The sequence below is a fragment of the Neovison vison genome, chromosome 1 (genome assembly GCF_020171115.1).
Source record: "Neovison vison isolate M4711 chromosome 1, ASM_NN_V1, whole genome shotgun sequence".
NCBI lineage: Eukaryota > Metazoa > Chordata > Mammalia > Carnivora > Mustelidae > Neogale > Neogale vison.
This window is the reverse complement of record NC_058091.1, coordinates 174,575,810-174,586,710: the sequence shown is the minus strand read 5'-3', so window position 1 is coordinate 174,586,710 and position 10,901 is coordinate 174,575,810. Positions and strand designations below refer to the sequence as shown.

At 38.5% G+C, this 10,901-nt stretch overlaps 1 pseudogene; it reads right to left on the bottom strand.

Moving 5' to 3' along the window:
• Positions 1–771: 771 nt before the first annotated feature.
• On the bottom strand, positions 772–6,732 carry LOC122917270 (annotated as a pseudogene).
• Between the last annotated feature and the right edge of the window lie 4,169 nt (positions 6,733–10,901).

Sequence of the window (10,901 nt, the reverse complement as noted above, 5' to 3'; positions counted from 1 at the left end):
GTTGGTTAAGCGACTGCCTTTGGCTCAGGTCATGATCTTGGAGTGCCGGGATCGAGTCCTGCATCAGGCTCCCAGCTCCATGGGGAGTCTGCTTCTCCCCTCTCATGCTCTCTCCCACTCTCTCTCTCTCAAATAAATAAATAAAATCTTAAGAGAAAAAAAAAAAAAGCTAGAAAGTATACATTGGGCTCATGTTGCTATTACGGTACCTGCTGCCTATAAATTTTTCAGAGTCCAGAGTATAAATTTTTCAAATAACCATTCATTTTCTCTCTGGTCACATGGTCCAAAACCTGCCTGGAGATTTAGTGAACTATAATCTCTGGCTTCTTTTCTTGTTTTAAAATCATTTCTTTTCATTCTTAGGACTCAAAGGGATAAACAGGAATAATAAAGCTTGTTTAAACCTTACACTCTATGAATCTAAGATGCTAGGTAAAGATCCACTCATTTAGAGGAATAAATCAGTTTCCACATCCAATTATGGAACCAGAAGACCATCTTTGAACAGACTAATGCTGTGAGGAGAAAAAAAAGGAAAATTAGGAAATTAAGGCTAGTGAAGAAGAGATAAGGTCAACATACTGAAAGCCTCATAAAGGCTGGGGAATTGTTGGAATAGAAATATTATAACAAGGAAGCTAAAAAGATAGGAAGTGACATAACAGGGAAATGTTTGAAATCAAGATGAGGGAGACAGGAGAGTGACCGGTGACGACTATGGGAGTAGGTGGCTGGAAACGACGGAGGAAAAATTTAACGTTCAGGAGGTTACAGAAACGGAGGCCTGGGGTTGGTTAGATCATCTGGCCAGATGTAAGCAACAGCAGTGACAGGAGCAGTCAGAGGTCTCATGAGGCTGTGGAAAAAGACAGGTGACCAGGCAGCATGTGAAGGAGGGCCTGGAGAAAAAATGGGTCTGTGTGACCTAAAGTCACGCAACTGCCCAGGTTAGGAGAATGTTAACCAAGGGAGTGGGCACCAGCAGAGTCAAAAGCAGAGGACAGTCTTGAGAGCTATCCTGGGGTAAAATTAGCAGTCTGGGACTAAGTGAATGGAAGGAATAAGTAACTGGAAAAGTCTTCAATGATGTGAGAATTTCTATTTTGGGCAATCAGACTGACTGTGATGCCATTAGTCAAGACGTAGAACACAAACCAGAGATCTTCAGGTTTCTGCCTTTCTACCACCCTACTCCCACCATGTGTCCCCACATGCATACCTGCACACATATACAGTTTAGGAACCTGAGTGGGGACAATCAGGTATACTGGAATTTAAATAAATTTTTCACACATTTCCTATAAAAGATACATATGGTCACTTGGTCTTAGATATGAAACAACTGCTCAAGAGAATGAACCACTCAAGAAAGGAAAGAGGAAGATAAAAGGAGAAGGAGGGAAGGAGGGAGGGAGAAAGGCAGGAGGAAGTTTCTGACAACATTATCACAAAGATGCAAGGGAGAAGAAGAAACTCTGTGCATTTCCAAAGCCCAGAAAATGAGGGTTAGATCAGTATTTGAAACAGATGGTATAATGTTAACAGATGGCAGAGAGAACACAGAACATCTTAAGTCTCATTTTTCATGTGTCCTCTCTATCAAAGAATCCTTAAAACTGAAAATGGAAGAACAAACAAGACAATGAAGTGACTACAGCCAGCCTGAAGGCTGGAGTGTGTGATTCAGTGAACCAATGTATGGAAAGTGTTGGGTATGAGTCATCAGTGGCAAAAAGGAAATCTATTGTAAGGCAGTCGAGGAGGCAATTAGGCCAAGTGTTAAGTATATGTCAGGTATTGGAAAAAAATACTTTGAATGAATGTTTGGAAATATTTGATGTCTCATCATAATAAAAAATCTAAACCACTAAGAATAGCATGAATGAATCAACAAAAATGCCTCAATTATCATTAAAGACCAACTCCTGATAATGGGGAGATGATATAATTTGATATCTTATCGCCAGAAGAAAGGAGAATAAATGGGGAGTAGTTTATGCAGAGGGGTGACCAAGAACAGATACGTGAAAGTATTAGTTATTGATAAAAAGAAGTTGCTCCGACCTCGAGAACTTCTTAGGCATGGTACCTACCTGTAGCTTCTGTGCAGGTGGGCTCACAACTAATGTAAACAGCCTCGGGGTTTTTCAGTCTATGATGCCTCCTGTCCTATTGGCAGGGCCTGCTGGGTTGGGAGCCAACCTAATGGGTTTGCATTGCTACCTTTGTGGCAACACTGCCTTGTTTGTTAATCCTGCTTTTGACTGCTGCAAGAGATCAAACCCATCTAGAAGGGTAACACAGACCTTCCACAAATCCAATGGCCTGAAACTTAAAACTCTGAACATGAGCTATAGCTATCTTCATTAAAACAGCAAGTCATTCAGATCACTAAACCAGACTCCACCACCACCAAGTTATAGCAAGAATTTAGAGATATTGTCACAGAATTGTTTCAGATTTGAAGAATGATCAAATACACAGTTCGCAGCAGAATACTGGCAAAACCCATTCTGAAACCAATGCTTAAACCACTGATGACCTCCCAACTGGCAAATCAAAATGTTTATTTTCAGACTTCTGCCAAGTGACTCTCCCATTTCCCTTTCCTCTCCTGGTCTCTTGCATGTCTCAGACTCATCAGTCCCCTAATTTTCAATTTCTTTATCCTCAGTCTCTGCTTTGTCCTCAGTCCACCCTGTGAAATGTTGGAGCTTCCTAAGTTTCCATCGTTGATCCCCTACTTTTTTTTTTTTAAAGATTTTATTTATTTATCAGAGAGAGAGAGGGGGAGAGAGCGAGCACAGGCAGACAGAATGGCAGGCAGAGGCAGAGGGAAAGGGAGAAGCAGGCTCCCTGCTGAGCAAGGAGCCCGATGTGGGACTCTATCCCAGGATGCTGGGATCATGACCTGAGCCGAAGGCAGCGGCTTAACCAACTGAGCCACCCAGGCGTCCCAGATCCCCTTCTTAATTAGAGCTTCAAATGCTGATCTCTTCCACAAACAACCTACAGACACACCCAGAAATAATGTTTAACCCAAACCCCTTGTCTCAGTCAAGCTGACACGTAAAATTAACACAGAATGTCTTCCAGAAACACGAATATGAACACCTAAAGAATCATCGAAGATAATAAAAAATGCTTGACTCAAGGAAGTGTGTGCTAGATGGGGTGTAAAGGAGGAAGGGAGAGCTGTTTTTATTGTCTGTTTTCTGTTTTTCCCTATAATCCTTGAGAAAACAATCTATATAAACTGTGTGCATGTTTAACTTTGATAAGAAAAATTTTTAAATAAAAATATACTGCTGATGTTTGCCTGAGCAATTTCAGTAAAGTGACTGGGACAGAAGCCAGACAGAAGGATATAAACAAGATTTATGACAATAAGCGTAGATTCACCTTCTTTTTTAAATTAATTTAATGTAAAGGGAAGAAGAAAGGACAACAGTCTCAAGAAGATATGGTATCAAAGATCAACATTTTTTAGGAAAAGGTGACAAGAAAAAGAGAAGTTAGTGTAAGAAATGCAAAGTAAAATGCATGCACTATAATAAATTAGATAAATTAATTAAACTGACAATGATAAGGAACAGTACAACTAATAAGATGTATTATAGATATACACATAACAGATAAAATAGTATTTGAGGTGTAAGAAGAGGAGAGCAGTGTATTGACAGAAAAGCCAATAATTATTATGATAATTGCAAACGTTTTCTGAGTGAACACTATTGCTAAAAACTTCCATGCAGCACCCTGATTCCCCAAAATAGCCCTGGAAAATATGTTTCATTATCTTCATTTTACAGTTGGGAAACTGAATCTAAGAAAACTTTTTCTCTGAAAGAGTCAAGGAAAGTTGATCTAAGTCAGTGGTTTTGAACCAAGGGTGATTTTGCTTTCAGGGATACACGTAACAATGTCCAGAGACATTCTGTCACAAGTGAGGAGGGGGAGTCATATGTTCCTGGTACCTGTGGGCAGGGGCCATCAATGCTGCCAAGGATCCTGCAATACAGAGAACAGCCCTCAACAAAGAATTATCTAGCCAAAAATGACAATAAGGCTGAGAATGAGTAGCCCTAACCTAAATTATTCCTGGAAATATTAGAAGGCATAAGTGGTGAAAATGTATAAAAAAAAGAGACTCAATGATTGGATCTAGCCATGGTAACTGCTACCCTGAGGGCTGTTCATAAATGTGCAGGCTCAAAGATGAAAACTGGCAATCAACAGCCAGGTGAAAATCTAAGAGGAGATTATTGCATCAATTTTCTTTTTTTTTAGAAGTTTTTTTTTAATTTTATTTTTTCATTATTCCAAGATTCATTGTTTATACACTACACCCAAAGCTCCATGCAATATGTGCCCTCCTTAATACCCACCACCATGGGTATTAACAAACCTTCGGTTTGTTTCAGAGTCCACACTCTCTCATGCTTCATCACCCCTTCTGATTTCCACCCAATTCACTTTTCCTTTTCTTCTCCTAATGTCCTCCATGTTATTCCTTATGCTCCACAAGGAAGTGAAACCATATGATAATTGACTCTCTCTGCTTGACTTATCTCACTCAGCATAATCTCCTCCAATCCCATCCTACTGCATTAATTTTAAATGGCAAAATAAAGACATGCCAATAGATGGAAGAAATGTTGGAACACAAGGCAACTGAGAAAATGGAAGGGTAGTGTAAGGAAAATGTGATTCTTTGAATAGAGTCAAACGGTTAAAAAAACAAAATTCATGAATATCGGTCATATGAGGTCACCACACTTTAAAACAGGGAACAGGATGCCTTAACAGACATACAGGGATGGGGGAATAAAATTGAAGGAGTTCATGCTGGATTCTGTTTATTTCTTCAGAGAAGAAAGATGCCAGAATTCTGTAAAAATAAGTGGAGAAAAGATTACATAAAGCCAAAAGGAAAAAAATGAAGATTAGGAACTATAGATAAAGGAGAAGGAAAAAAATTAGAGCAAGTAAATTCTGTAAACCTTTGAGGCTTCGGCTGAGTATAAAAAACTCACGGATACCTAAAAAAAAGGAGTCATTGGATTTTTCTCTATGGGCCATTTGGGGTACCAAGAAACCTACCCAACCTCATACCTGAAACAAGTAAGAACTGGGCAAAATATATAAGACAATTGCCTGGTAGAATTTTCTGGATCATGAAAGAGAATCCTAAGCAGAGCAAAAAAGCTAGTAAAACTAAAAAACAAAGATCAGAGTTTGGGGGGAAAAAGGTGCCTGGAAGTTGTGGAGCAAAGAAGGAAACTAGGAAAGCAGCAGCAAGTGGAAGAGAGGAGAGAGGTGGGGGAGGGAAGATGGAGAGAACAGTTGGGAGGAGGAATAAGAAGAAAAAGATGCACAAGAAGTCTTCTAGAAATTTGCATAAATTCCTCTGAATATGAGCCAAAGGCTAATTTGGGGGTTTTTTTTCTATTTAATAAAAATACTGAGTGTTGCCAAAAAAATATAAAAACAAAGTTGGAATGGCAATGCAAGTAGTCTCTCCTAATTTATTTTTTACATCTTTCTAACTTTCATACTCACAGTGAAAGCTTCAACTGAGAGGCTTCTGCAAAGTCTTCTGGTGGTGGTGTTCTCCGTTCCCCAGATGTAGAGTTTAATCTGTAACTGATGGATGTGAAGCAATCTACTGGTTTATCGAGCTTCACGTCTGGTGTTTCTGGAGTAGGCCTCAGGTCTTGCACATTAATGGTTCAAAAGGTACATTAGCTGCAGAACATTCTCAAGTCATGGATATTTAGGTGTCTGTCAATGTCGGCCACACTGTGACAATAAGGAGAATTTTCCTTCAGAGATGTTTTCTGGGAAAATTTTTGTTTCTTTGCTTGTCTTTTTTTTTTTTAAGTTGGGAACACTCTTCCTTTCTCGTTCACTCTCCTTTGGCCTCTGTTTCATCTGCTGCACCTTCTGAGCCCTGTTAGTTTTTCTGTCCTCTCAAATATGCTGCCGTAGAACACTCCCGCTGCTCTCTCCTCCCTAGTACCCTGCACTTCAGAGGACAGCCCTGCATAGCTGTCTCTTGTCAGTTTTTCTTCTTCTAGGCCTATCCCATCCCTATGGTATTTTTCAGACATTATTTTGATTGGTAAATGAGCAAAAGCAGGACATAAGTCTGCCTTAGAAAGTTCTTCCCACCGTTTCTTGATGTTTTCTAATTAGAGTAGATGTATAATATGACTTCACATCTTCTAACAAGAACTACACACTGAATCCTGTTTCTTTAAACAGCATCTCTTGGTCGTCTTTTTTTGTTGGCCAGTACTGGGTACATTTAACAGATTCCTTCCCCACAACTCAGTTTAGCATGACAACTGCTTTGGTCTTTTTCTGCCAAACCATGGGCCAGAAATGGCAACCTGTACTAGGAAGTGGCCCCTATGTTAAGATATAATTCTTCTGTGCCTCTTCTGTGCCATCTTAAATTGGCACCAATAAATAAATAAATAAATAAATAAATAAAATTTAAAAAAAAAATTGGCACCAATATAATCATTTTCTGCATTCTGCAGTTTAACATGACTGTGATCGTAGGGGGGCTTTGATCTCTGCATCTATTTCAGTTTCTGTTTAATGGAAACTTGGCCATTCTATGAGGACAGTCATGGGAGTCACAGCAAATTTCCAAGTACAGCCATAGCTAGTGACTTTGACACCCAACTGTTCAAACTCCTGCTGGATAGTGGCAGACATGGTTTTGGGAGCAAGCTGGTGTTAGCAGAGCAGCTCGGGCCCTACAGGGTCCAGGGAGAGCTGCTGAGAGCTAAATGGTGCATGTAGAGAACTGTAGGATTAAATTTCATGAGAGAGAAAAAAAACATAGATTTGTAAGATAAATAATTCCCAGAGCCCACACACAACAGAAAATCATTCAAAGTCCAATCATTTAGAGAGCAGATCTCTTGGGAAATATCTGGGGCATCAAGGAAAATCCTCCCACATGGGCCCGGCCATCACTCTCTCTCCCTTAGTGCAAGTAAATAGATGATGATTGATAGGTAGGTAGACAAAAGATATATATTTTTTCTAAAAATAAAAACCTATAAGTACTTGGGGAAAAAAAGGTCAATAACATAAGTCATCAAGGAAATTAACATTAAAATCAAAATAAGATACCATTATATACCCATTATATGGCTAAATTAGAAGGACTGACATCCCAAATGTTAGCAAAAATGTGAAGCAAGGAACTATAATACATTTCTGATGGAACTATAACACTTCTCAACTGTAATTTTAGAAAACTGTTTGGCATTTTCATAGAGTTGAGTATATGCCAATACTATAACCCAGCTATCTCAATTCTAGGATTTACACTATAGGATGAAAACATACATCCATTCAGAGACTTGTACAGGAATTTTTATAGCAATTTTTTCGTAGCCAAAACCCTGAAACAATCCACATGTGCGTCGACTTGTGAATGGATAAATTGTTTGGGCATTGCCAAAGGAGAGTGTTCTATTCAAGTATAAAAAGGAAAAAATTGCTTATATACCCAACAGCATGGATGAAACTTACAGATATTACTCTGAGCAAAAAAAGGAAGTCACAAAAGAGTACATACCACGTAATTCCATTTTTATGAAACTCTGGATGGTCTATATGAAATTTTAATCTATAGTGAGAGAAAGCAGATCACTGGTTGCATGGAGTCAGGAAGAAGAAATTATCCAGGAAGAAGACAAGGGATTTGGGGATGATAAAACTCTTCTATACCTCCATTATGGGGATGCTTACATGAATGTCTGCACTTGTCAAAAATTCATCAAACTGTTCAATTAAAATGTATGGTTTTTGTTTATGTAAATTATACCCCAAGAAAGTTGATAAAAGAGGGAGAGAGAGAGAGAATTTGCTGAAATTGAGAGGACAACCCTGGGAATACCATCAGAATCTTACCAAAAGCTTCATGCATCCCTGTTGTAAAGAACAGAAGCGATTTCTAGGGTGTTCAATCATTTAAAAGGGGGTGGGTAGAGACAAGCAGATACTATGTGCCTGCAGATAAAAGTAGAACTCTGAAATGCTCCTGCCAAGTAATTAATTCCAATCTGATCAAGTCTCTAGAGTTATTTAGAAATGAGCAGAAAATGCAATGGAGAGATAGATGACAGACAGACACTATGGGGGCACCAAGCAACATCCAAACTGTAGGAAACTCTCACACACACAAAAAAATTGGTCTTCAGAAATAGAGGGGAAAACATCTAGATCAATCTCTAGATTAACAGAGAATTCAAAGACATGTCATGCAATCACAGCTATAAACTTTATGGATCTCAAGTTGAACAAATAAATTATAAAAAAAGGAAAATCTCCTATAAGACAATAGGTAAAATGTGAACACTATTTGATAACATTAAGGAATTATTGTTAATTTCTTAGCTCCGAAAATGTATTATGGTTAACTTTAAAATATTTATCTTAAAGAGACATATACTTAAACATTTATACATGAAATTCTGTGATGACTGGGATTCAATTCAATATAATCTGGGTGGGGAGAAGAGGGTAGGAGTGAAAATAAACAGGATTGGTCACAGACTATTGGATACATTGAGCTGTTATATCATTCTCTCTGGTTTTGTATATATTTAAAATTTGGCCATAATGTAATAAAATTAGTTAGAAAGGAAAGTGATGACCAGCACAGCTCTGGTGATTCAGTAGAAATAGGCTCTGTGGAAGAATGTTGTGGTTCCAGCTACTTGCTTGGCCAATATATACTAACCCCTTCTCTTTAGTACATTATCTAGAGCAGACTAGGCTATGTTGCAGTAACAGACCACAAATCTGTTTAATCAAAGTTCCCTTCTTGCTCATACCATTTGTACCACATGGACTGGCAAAGGTTGATAAATGCTCCACACTCGTGTAGGTGTGCTGTCTGAAACAGTGTCTGGATGATCCCAGCAGGTAAGGTAATAAGACTGAGGAAACTGAAATGGATTTATTTTTTTAAGCAAGCACTATGCCCGTCAGGCTTGAACTCATGACCCCAGGATCAAGAGTCAACATATTCTACTGACTGAGCCAGCCAGACACCCCTTAAATGAATTTTTTACTTTCTCCTTTAAAAGTGACCTTTGTCACTTTTTTTTTTTTCGTATTTCATTGGCCACACTGATCACATGGAGAGGAGACTGAGGAGTATGGGCTTCACAATACCCAGAAGGGTACAAGAGTCACATATGGTAATCACTAGTAATAACTATCACATTTGCCAACAGGAGCACAATTTTTTTTTCCTGGCTGAGAACATTCCCAGCTTTAACTATTCAACTTTCCAACTCCCAGGTACTAGGATTGGTCAAGTGACACAAATCTGACACATGAGAAGTTTCACCAGGAAAGCCTGATGAAGGAGGCAGACTCAGCATGTTTCCTTTGGCCCCTACGCACTCCTATTCTTCCAACCAGGAAAATGGGCGCTATGCTTGAAGACACTGCAACTATACAGACAGACCCATATACTAAGGATGGTGGCACAGCAGCTAGAAGGAGCTATAGCTCCTTGGCAACTTGCTGAATAGCCAAAATATCCCTCATCACCTCTAGAAATAGACTTCTTCATGTAAACAGACAGGTAGATAGAGGGATAGGTAGGTAGAAACTGAACCAGCCTTTATTAAACCATTATACCCAGGTTTTTGCTCTATTTTGCCAAATTTAATCTTTAATAATGTGCAAAGGTTCTTCCAGATTCGACAAGGAGGTCAGGGAACAAAAGGTTCTTATTGTTTTCCCTTTTAATTAAGTATTTTAGGAACTCTAGTAGAAAAATAATAATCCCAATTTAATAAGTAACTAACAAAAAATTTTAGGTGAGAGTTAACCTGGTCACATAAGGGCAAGATCTCCTACAGCTGATGAAGGGAAGGAGGAAGTGTATGAGGCACAGAATATTCTTCCTTCCTGGGGAGAATGGTAGGGCCATAGGAATTAGGCAGGTCATGAGTATAACAAAGAGACTACTCGCTCACACAGGGTCACAGTAACATCTCAATAACCACTGAAAGGTAAAAAATTTTCTCACTTTTCAGGTTGTTGAATGATGGTCTTGCATACAGGACCCCCAGGGTTCACAGCCTTTTAATGAGTGGATATCCCATTCAATAACCTCTCTGGTTTATCACCCTCATCAAGACTGGGAGATGTTTATCAAGCTTAACAGACCTACTGTTAACCCACCTAACAGGAATACAACTTCCAAATATAATACTTATATATTCTGAACACAAGTTACTCAATTTCTCATCAATATTCTGTGCTCTTGAGAAAATGATAGCCCTTACAAGGCCATTTAATAGGGAAAGAAAGCCCAAAACACAAGCTCAGGCTTCTTCCCTCATCCTACTTTGATAACGAAAATAACTAGAAAAATACAAATCAATTTCAACCAAAGACCAACAAACAAATGGAAATTGAGGTTGAGAAAATAATCGCCTTCATAAGAGCATCAAAAGGAATTAAATGCTGAGTTAAGATATTCAACAGTGGAAATGCAGGCCCTGTACACTGAAACCACATCTTTAACTGCAAAAGTCAGGGACAATCTAAATAAACGGAGGCCATGTTTACAGGAGATTTACTACTGTTAATATGATAATTCTCCTCAAACTGATCTATAGATTCCATGTTACCTCTATCAAATTTCCACTTGACTTCTTTGTAGAAATTTATAAGCTGACCCTAAAATTTATATGAAAATGCAAAGGACTTAAAATAGCCAAAACAATTTTTAAAGAACAAAACAAAGTTGGAAGATCTATATTACCCAATTTCAAAATTTACTACAAAGTCACTATTAAGTTATAAATTGAATTTCATCAAAATTATACACACTCTTCAAAAGACAA